Below are 9809 nucleotides of genomic sequence, written 5' to 3'. Positions count from 1 at the left end.
ATTGAACCAAGTTACCCCAAGGATAACAGTGCCATCCCCTCCTAGAGTCCATATCGACAAGGGGGTTTACAACATCGATGTTGGATCAGGACATCCCAATGGTGCAGCCGCCATTAAAGGTTCGTTTGTTCAACGATTAACAGTCCTACTGTACGTGATCTGAGTTCAGACCAGAGAAATCCAGGTCGGTTTCTATCTATGCAGCACTATCCTCAGTACGAAAGGACCAAGATAGTAGGACCAATACCAAAAGAACATCCAAATTAGAACTACTGATTACCGCTAAAGTAGTAGACTTTACCTACCCCCAAATTAGGGTTTATTAAGGTGGCAGAGTCAAGTAATGCAAAAGACCTAAAATCTTTCTACAGGGAAGCAAATTCCTTTCTTAATAATGCATAAATTTTTATCCTACTTTATTAACCCTATTGTATATATTATTCCTATTCTTATTGCCATAGCATTTTTAACATTACTTGAACGCAAAATTCTAGGCTACATACAACAGGGGTTCCCAAACTAAGGCCCGGGGGCCGGATGCGGCCCAATCACCTTCTAAATCCGGCCCGCAGACGGTCCAGGAATCAGCATGTTTTTACATGAGTAGAATGTGTCCTTTTATTTAAAATGCATCTCTGGGTTATTTGTGGGGTATAGAAATTCGTTCATTTTTTTTTTCCAAAATATAGTCCGGCCCCCCCAACAAGGTCTGAGGGACAGTGGACCGGCCCCCTGCTGAAAAAGTTTGCTGACCCCTGACATACAACTACGAAAAGACCCAAACCTAGTAGGACCCTTTGGAATTTTACAACCAATTGCTGATGGAATTAAACTATTTATTAAAGAACCTATTAACCCAACACATGCATCACCCATACTATTCATTCTAGCACCAACTTTAGCCCTTTTATTAGCCCTTATAATATGAACCCCAATATCAATGCCGTACCCTTTAGCAGACATAAACTTAGGACTTTTATTTTTACTAGCCCTCTCAAGCATAATAGTCTATACAATTTTATGATCTGGATGAGCATCAAACTCAAAATATGCCCTAATAGAAGCCCTACGAGCCATCGCACAGACTATTGCATATTAAGTAACTCTTTCAGTCATTATACTAACTGGTGCCTTCACAATACACACCCTTACCGTTACACAAGAGTATAATTGGTTAATTTTATCCACATGACCCCTCACAATAATATGGTTTGTATCAACCCTAGCAGAAACAAATTGCGCACCATTTGACTTAACTGAAGGAGAATCCGAATTAGTCCCAGGTTTTAATGTTGAATACGCAGCCGGACGATTCACACTATTTTTCCTAGCCGAATACATAATTATTTTAATAATAAATACCCTCTCATGCATTCTATTCTTTAGCCCAACCTTAACTACACAAACAGAATTATTTACAGTTAATCTTATAACAAACCACCCTACTAACTATAGGATTCCTATAAACTCGAGCCTCATACCCACGATTCCACTATGATCAATTAATACATCTTTTATGAAAACAATTCCTTCCCACTACACTAGCACTATACTTATGATATATTTCACTCCCAATCTCACTGTCAGGCCTCCCACCACTAAATTAATAACTGCTGTTAGGATGTGCGGCCGAGTATCTAGGGGTTACTTTGATAGAATTCCTATTCGAATCTTAATCTCAGCAGAAGATGTCCTACATTCATGAGCAGTCCCAGCACTTGGTATTAAAACAGATGCAGTCCCAGGTCGACTAAATCAAACAACCTTAATTACATCCCATCCAGGCCTATTCTATGGCCAGTGTTCAGAAATCTGTGGTTCAAACCACAGCTTCATACCCATTGTCGTAGAGCCTACACCTCTCAAATACTTTGAAGCATGATCTAAAACAATAATCGCATCACTAAGACGCTAACGCCAGCACTAGCCTTTTAAACTAGAGAGGGAAAACCTGTTTTCCCTTAGTGACCATGCCTCAGTTTAACCCTGCCCCCTGATTCCTAATTTTTATACTAGCCTGAACTTCTCTTATTTGGTCACTTACAAAAAAATGTAAGTACCTATCCCCATCCCTCAGTTCCACAACACAATAAACAATCCTACAACTACCACTGAACCTGACCATGACTTTAAACTTCTTTAATCAATTTAGTATTCCCAATGTCCTAGGCATTCCATTCATCATCCCAGCTCTCCTGTTTCCACTAAGCATTTGATTTACCACTAACCGCCTAGTTCAAAATTGATACTCAGCTATTCAATCTTCTCTTATTCTTAACATTACAAAACAGATAACATTACCAATTAATACTACAGGCCACAAATGAGCAAGCACATTCATAATATTAATACTAATACTCATATTATTTAATACCCTGGGCCTATTGTCCTATACTTTTACCCCAACCCTCAATAAATATAGCCCTCGCTATCCAAGGCTTGATTAATAACCGTTCTAACTGGACTACGAAATCAACCTGCGACATCACTAGGCCACCTCCTTCCAAAGGGAACACCTACCCTTTTAATTCCCATGTTAATTATAATCGAAACAGTCAGCCTTCTTATTCGCCCAATCGCACTAGGTGTACGACTAACAGCTAATCTAACAGCTGGCCATTTATTAATTCAACTTACCTCAACAGCAGTCCTCGTTCTTATAAGCACTATAACTATAACTGCATCAATAACTTTAATCATACTTACTGTATTTTATTAACCTGCTGAGAAATAGCTGTTGCTTTAATTCAAGCATATGTCTTCGTCTTACTCTTAACCCTTTATTTGCAAGAAAACATTTAATGACCCAGCAAGCACACCCTTTTCATATAGTAGACCCTATGCAAACTCTCCCCATACAAATTATTATCCTTTTAGCTGCTGGCCTTATATATGAATGAACACAGGGCGGCCTAGATTGAGCTGAATAGGGGGTTGGTCTAATCAAGACCATTAATTTCGACTTAGTAAATTCTGATCATATCAGAACCCCTAACATGTCAACAATTCTTTTTCCATTAAACACCTCATGTTTGTTAGGCCTACTAGGCCTATCCTTTCACCGAATTCATCTTATATCTATTTTAATTTGTCTTGAAGGATCAATACTAACTCTTTACTTAATATAGCATCAATTACCTCCTCCACAAACACCCCAATTACTGCTATACTACCAATTTTACTCCTAGCATTATCTACGTGCGAAGCCAGTACGGGCCTTGCCCTTTTAGTCGCCACCTCCCGAACCCATGGAACCGACCATATAAAAACCTTAAATCTACTAAAATGCTAACAATTATTATTCCAACCGTGGGTTTTTTTAATTCCCTCAACTCTCCTACTCAATCCAGACATTCTTTTTTTGACCATAGTGGGTTATTCAATATTAGTTGCGCTCTTAAGCTTCATATTATTTAATCACCCCTTTATCCTAAAAATTTCTAATACAAACCCTTACTTTTTTACTGATACTCTCTCTGCCCCTTTAATTATTCTTTCCTGCTGATTATTACCACTTATAATCCTAGCCAGCCAAAACCACTTAAAAACAGAACCCCTAAATCGAAAACGTATATTTTTAATAACATTAACAACACTACAAGCAACCCTCATTATAACCTTTGCAGCCTCAGAGTTTATCCTATTCTATATCCTATTTGAAACTACATTAATCCCCACTTTAATTATTATTACACGCGGAGGAAATCAAGCCGAACGCCTAAATGCTGGCCTTTACTTCCTATTTTATACATTAGCAAGTTATTTACCTCTTCTAATTGCCTTATTATATTGAAACAATAAATATATACACACCTCAATAGGACTTTTTTTCCTTATTCAATCAGAACTTACCCCCACAAACTCAAACCCAATATTCTGACTTGCTTGCCTTTTAGCCTTTATAGTCAAACTACCTTTATATGGCCTTCATCTAGCTCAATTCGCCTGCGACCAACAGACTTAAAAGCTCTTAGCCAGACTCATCCCTTAGCAATATAGGCCTAGTGGCCGCTGCAATTATTTTACAAACACCATGAGGCTTAACCAGAGCTATAACTTTAATAAACGCACATGGCCTAACATCCTACCAATAATTTTCCTTGTTTAATAAAAAAAAAATTCTCGCCAAACCCGTGAAACGAGGTTCAACTAAACTGATCAATTATTGGTTAATTATAGTCAACAATACACTCTATGAAGAACGAATGCAACTACAATTTTTTGTCCAGAACCCTTGTTAAAATTTGATACGTTATCAAACTTTTTAATCTAAAATTTAGTTTAGGGGGATTAGGGGGAGAAAATGCTGCCTCTTTTATTCAAATATCTCCCTGTCAAATCCTGGGCAGTGTTATAAGAATTTTGAGGTCACACATGTATAATAAATGTTCATAAATGTACCAAGCAAACAGTACAGGAAGACAGGCCTGAAAACCATTTTGACTCCCAAACTGACCAGAATTAAAGTGATATCCATCTTGTTGTAGGAATTTCCCCCACCCCACTGAATCACACACACACATTTCCACATGACTAGCAACTTGGGAGCCATAATCCTGTAAACCGGAGGCTCTGCCAACTGGACATTTACCCATCAATGGTGCCAGACTGCTAACCATCTCATTCACAATGGAATACTCCTCCGAACAAAAAGACAGTGATCAACTCTTACGAAAATGTTAATTTCTCTTTGTGTTTAGGAATTCACACCTGGGAGGGGTGAGAGGAGGACTAGGAGAGGTGTCAAAAGTGCTTATATTTCTACCTTGAACCCTCCCTTTTTGTGAGGTATTGATTACATAGCTGTGATGTAGGAATGATGTATGGGGGTGTTTCTTGGTGATGGGAAAACTGATAAAAGTGGAGGTTCTCTTTTGTTCTGGGTGCCTTCCTTGTTCTCCTGCGTGAGGGGAAGGACCCTGTTGCAACAGCAAAAATAAAGGCTTTGCTTCTCAAAATTCTCTGGTTGGCCTCTGTTATATTCTCCGACTGATGGAGAACCCAATAAGGGCTCTTGTGTACCCCATAAGGGAATAAGAGCAGATTTTTGCTTATTACAGTAGTATATAATCCAGCAACAGCTGAAGAGCACCATGTTAGCTGCCCCTGTTTTATTTAGAGGGAATGACCTTGAACCAGTCATTGGCACCAGAAACATAAAAGTTACTCTGTCCTCTTTTCACCTAGTCACAAGTGTTGTGATTTCCTTTCTATCCCGTGGTCCAGTATTTGGTGTTGTGGGTAGAACTGTGGCTGGCATGTCATCAGCACCTGTATTGCTTCCAGCCCAGCCCACAATAATACTTAGCATGGACTTGTTTTTTAGGTGTTCAGAGCACTTAAAACATTCCTGGCAGAGGCGGCATTTGAGTTGGGACAGCTTGATCTCTCCACCACCGAGCTTGATCTCTCCACCTTTTATCCCCTTCCCCTTTTTATATAAAGACCTTATCAAATAGGGACCAGTTTACCTACGAGATCGCTTCAGTTGTTTGCTTCAAAGCCTCTTAGTAACTCTAACCTCTTTGAAGAGCCCAGCCTCTACTAAACAGAGCTGGGGACTGCCGGCTAAATGCCCAAGCTTTACAAGATGTGGTTTCTTGTTTTTGGTGGGCCGCAAGTGATTAAAATCAACACATGCATGTATATGGTCTGGTAATGAGCGCCGCAACCCCAGAGTCGGACACGACTGGACCTGATGGTCAGGGGCCCCTTTACCCTTTACCTAAAATATAATATAGGGGACCCAGGTGGCGCTGTGGGTTAAAACCACAGAGTCTAGGGCTTGCTGATCAGAAGGTCGGCGGTTCAAATCCCTGCAACGGGGTGAGCTCCCGTTGCTCAGTCCCAGCTCCTGCCCACCTAGCAGTTCGAAAGCACGTCAAAGTGCAAGTAGATAAATAGGGACCGCTCCGGCGGGAAGGTAAACGGTGTTTCCGTGTGCTGCTCTGGTTCGCCAGAAGCAGCTTTGTCATGCTGGCCACATGACCCGGAAGCTGTCTGCGGACAAACGCCGGCTCCCTCGGCCTATAGAGCGAGATGAGCGCTGCAACCCCAGAGTCGGACACGACTGGACCTGATGGTCAGGGGCCCCTTTACCTTTACCTAAAATATAATATATGGACTGGCAGAGAGCTATTTTTATAGAAAAAGAGGTGCCGGAACTCACCATGAATGCCTCCCTTGTTCTCTTATGATGGCAATGGCACCTACCTGAGAGCCCAGGACTGACTACTGGCAAGTTCTGGCTGAAGAATGCCCTGGGTTTTCAATTTTTGTGAACTTATTTGCAAGGCTGGGTTAAAAAGCCATTTCCCTGCCGAGTCCTGGGCTTGTTTTCTTCCTGACAAGTTAGTTTTCCCATAAGCAATGAGGAAAACTCATGTGTGCAGGTCTCTGGCTTCTGCCCCCTCCACTTTTGTGGAGACATTAAACATTCAGTCTCGCACCTGCAGCCTGAAGTGGAACATGGCCTTGAATGCTAAAGTTAATGTTTGGTATCCTGAACCCAGTGAACCCAGTCCCTCCCTCCCAGTGAGAATAAGACACAAGACACAAGTGATAGATTTTAAATGGCTGAAAAGGCCACAACTTTATTGGTTACGGATGTTGAGAGGTATTGGCTTAGGCATTGGATCCTAACCGTCTCTAACCGACGCCAACCCGTGTGTTGGACGTCCGGGAAGAGTGAACCACCAGTAAGAAGCCCAGTGATGTACATCAACCAGAACTCCTCCTGTGATCACCGTTAGGGGCATGCCTTACAGCCCTAACCTCCCTAGGCTTCGGACCAGACCACCCCCCCGGAATCCTTTAATGGAATATTCCTCCATTTGCAGGGTAGGCGATGGCGCTACCTACCCTCCTCAGCTCTAATGCAATTTCCAATGCCTAACCGCCAAAACCAAAAGTTGTGACGGATTGCTACGAGGTAGGCGGAAAAAAACCCTTGGCTGGCCCAAGTGGAAAAAGTCCTACCAGGCCCCTTAGCCAACCAAGGCGACCAACCGAAGTCCATAGGTCAAAGCTAGCCTAAAGGGTGGGCCACTGCAGCTGGAGCACAGGGTGAAAGAGACCGGGTTCCCGCCCGTCCACTGCTTAAAGGAAGCAGGACACACACCCCGACCGACCAGATTGGTCGGTCCCCTGAATGATGCGGGCAGGAACCCACCAATTGAACAGGGGCTGAGCTCTCAGCCCCTGCACGCGTGTTCGGATTGTGACGCCCACAACTCCACCTCCGGCGCAGGCGCAGAAGTGGCTTTCTAAAAATGTTTTTTGCGTGGCCAGGCGGAGTCCCCCCAGACCCCAAGCAAGTGAGTCGTCAGGGGATCGGGGCCGTCCATAACCCCTTTCTAGATGAAAGGCGGCCAAACCCCACCCTGGGTTGCAGGAGCAACATTGTTGGTTGCTAGACCCTGCCTGTGTTCCTGCCTTCAACCTGCCTAGCTTCCCTGCCTAGCTTCCCTATCCACACTTCTGACTTGCCTTAGTCCCTGACCTACTTACAACAGTGGTGCTGGTGAATCCACCACCTGATCCGCCTGCAGAGTGGCTTCCTCTCCGCCTGCTTCCTCGGTTGCCCTTGTGGTGCCCTGAAGATATTCCGGACGCAGGAGATGAGGGACCGGAGCCTGAGGCAAGTGGGGGTCCTCAATGTTCTCTTTCCCCCGCAGACCTGTGAGAAAAGTAAACAATTCATTAATTAATCAATTAATCAATCGAAATAAGCAACTATCTGACTTTTAGAAGACATTTGAAGGCAGCCCTGTTTAGGGAAGCTTTTAGTATTTCATGAATAATTGTATCTTAATGTTTCGTCTGACCTCGTTCATTCTTGGCCCCAGGTGTTCTGTGTTGTCTCCAGGTGGGGGACACAGCTCCTATACAGCATCCTCGGCCAAAGAGTTTTTGGGCCCCTCTTGGTTGGTGTCATCTTCTGGGGTGAGGGAAGTCATGGAGCTCCAAGGAGACATTTCCAAGAGCTGCGAGGAAAAGATGCAAAAGACAAGCAATTAAAAAACACAACCAAACATTAAAACTCAAAGCACCCAAAACTGAACCAACAGAACAGCTTCCATTCTGCGGTTGATATGCCCCCTCCCCTCCTTCCAGGCGTCGCTTAGGCCACTGCTACCTACCTAATCTGGGCTCTGCACATCATGTCTTGGAGTCTCCTCCATCCCTTCACCGACCTCGTCCAGGGGGCCGCCTGACCCTTCCTTAGGCTCGTCCTCCTGCAGTGGTGGTGGGGAGAGAGGAGAAAGAGAGCAGCCCAAAATGAGACAGGGAGGAACCCAGAAGCCAAACTCTCCTGCCCACATTGAGTAGCTTGCCAGGGAAGCCCTAAAAGCCTGGCACCATGAGGGGCTGGTCCATCAGGACAAGTGGGGCAGCGAGCACAGCCTGCCCCCAGTAGCCCCCTGCCTGTCAGCCCCCTTGCTCACAACCCGTCCAGAAAGTGGCCTGGTCAGCCAGCTTCCTCCTCCTCCTCTTCCTCCCCAGCCTGAGGGTTGCCCTTGTGCAGCTCAGCAGGGCTACCCTCCTGCTCTGTCTGCTACGTACCTCATTTTGGGAGTCCAGGGAGGGCAAGGAACTGAAGGAGCTCCGTGGTGACATTTCCGGGAGCTGCGAGGAAAAGATGCAGAAGACAAGCAATTATAAAACACAACCAAACATTGAAACTCAAGGCACCCATAACTGATCTTGTATAAACCCCTCTTCTTTCTTTTCTTGTAGCTGTGGGACAAAATAGTATTAATTAATGAATGAATTAATATAAAACCCGGGGGGGGGGGTTGCCCTCGAAAGGCCTCCAGCTGCCTTCCATTTTGCGGTTCCCATTCTGCCAATTGCCCCTTAGGGCCTCTGCCACCTTGTGCATCTCAGCAGGGCTTCCCTCCTGCTCTGTCTGCTACGTACCTCATTTTGGGAGTCCAGGGAGGGGGGAGGGAAGTGACAGAGCTCCAGGGAGACATTTCCAGGAGCTGCGAGGTGTTTTTTGGAGCTTCCGACCCGCGTCTGTCCGTCTTAAAAGGCAACGCATTTTGGGGTACAGTTTTCATAACAGAGGAAAAGATGCAAAAGACAAGCAATTAAAAAACACAACCAAAAATTAAAACTCAAGGCACCCATAACTGAACCAAAAGAACAGCTTCCATTCTGAGGTTGATATGCCCCTCCCCTTCTGCCAGGCGTCGCTTAGGCCACTGCCCCCTACCCAATCTGGGCTCTGCACATCATGATGTTGTGGAGTCACCTCCTTCCCTTCGCCGCCCTCGTCCGGGAGGCTGCCTGACCCTTCCTTAGGCTCGTCCTCCTGCAGTGGTGGTGGGGAGAGAGGAGAAAGAGAGCAGCCGAAAATGAGACAGGGAGGAACCCAGAAGCCAAACTCTCCTGCCCACATTGAGTAGCTTGCCAGGGAAGCCCTAAAAGCCTGGCACCATGAGGGGCTGGTCCATCAGGACAAGTGGGGCAGGGCAAGCTACTCAATGTGGGCAGGCTGGTCCATCAGGACAAGTGGGCTACCCTCCTGCTCTGTCTGCTACCCAGAAGCCAAACTCTCCTGTCCCCATTGAGTCGCTAGCCAGGGAAGCCCTACACCCCTGGCGCCATGGGGGGGCGGGTCCATGAGGACGAGTAGGGCAGCAAGCACAGCCTGCCCTTAGCCTCCCCCTGCCTGTCTGCCCCCTTGCTCACAACTGGTCCAGAAGATGGCCTGGTCGGCCGGCCATCTTCCTCCTCCTCCTCTTTCTCCCCAGCCTCGGGGTAGCCCTTGTGCAGCTCAGCAGCTTCCCACAAGTCCTGGT

Source organism: Zootoca vivipara, chromosome 15 (assembly GCF_965207765.1).
Source record: "Zootoca vivipara chromosome 15, rZooViv2.hap1.1, whole genome shotgun sequence".
NCBI classification, from domain to species: Eukaryota; Metazoa; Chordata; class Lepidosauria; order Squamata; family Lacertidae; genus Zootoca; species Zootoca vivipara.
The sequence above is the reverse complement of the archived record's forward strand: the minus strand, read 5'-3'. Positions refer to the sequence as shown.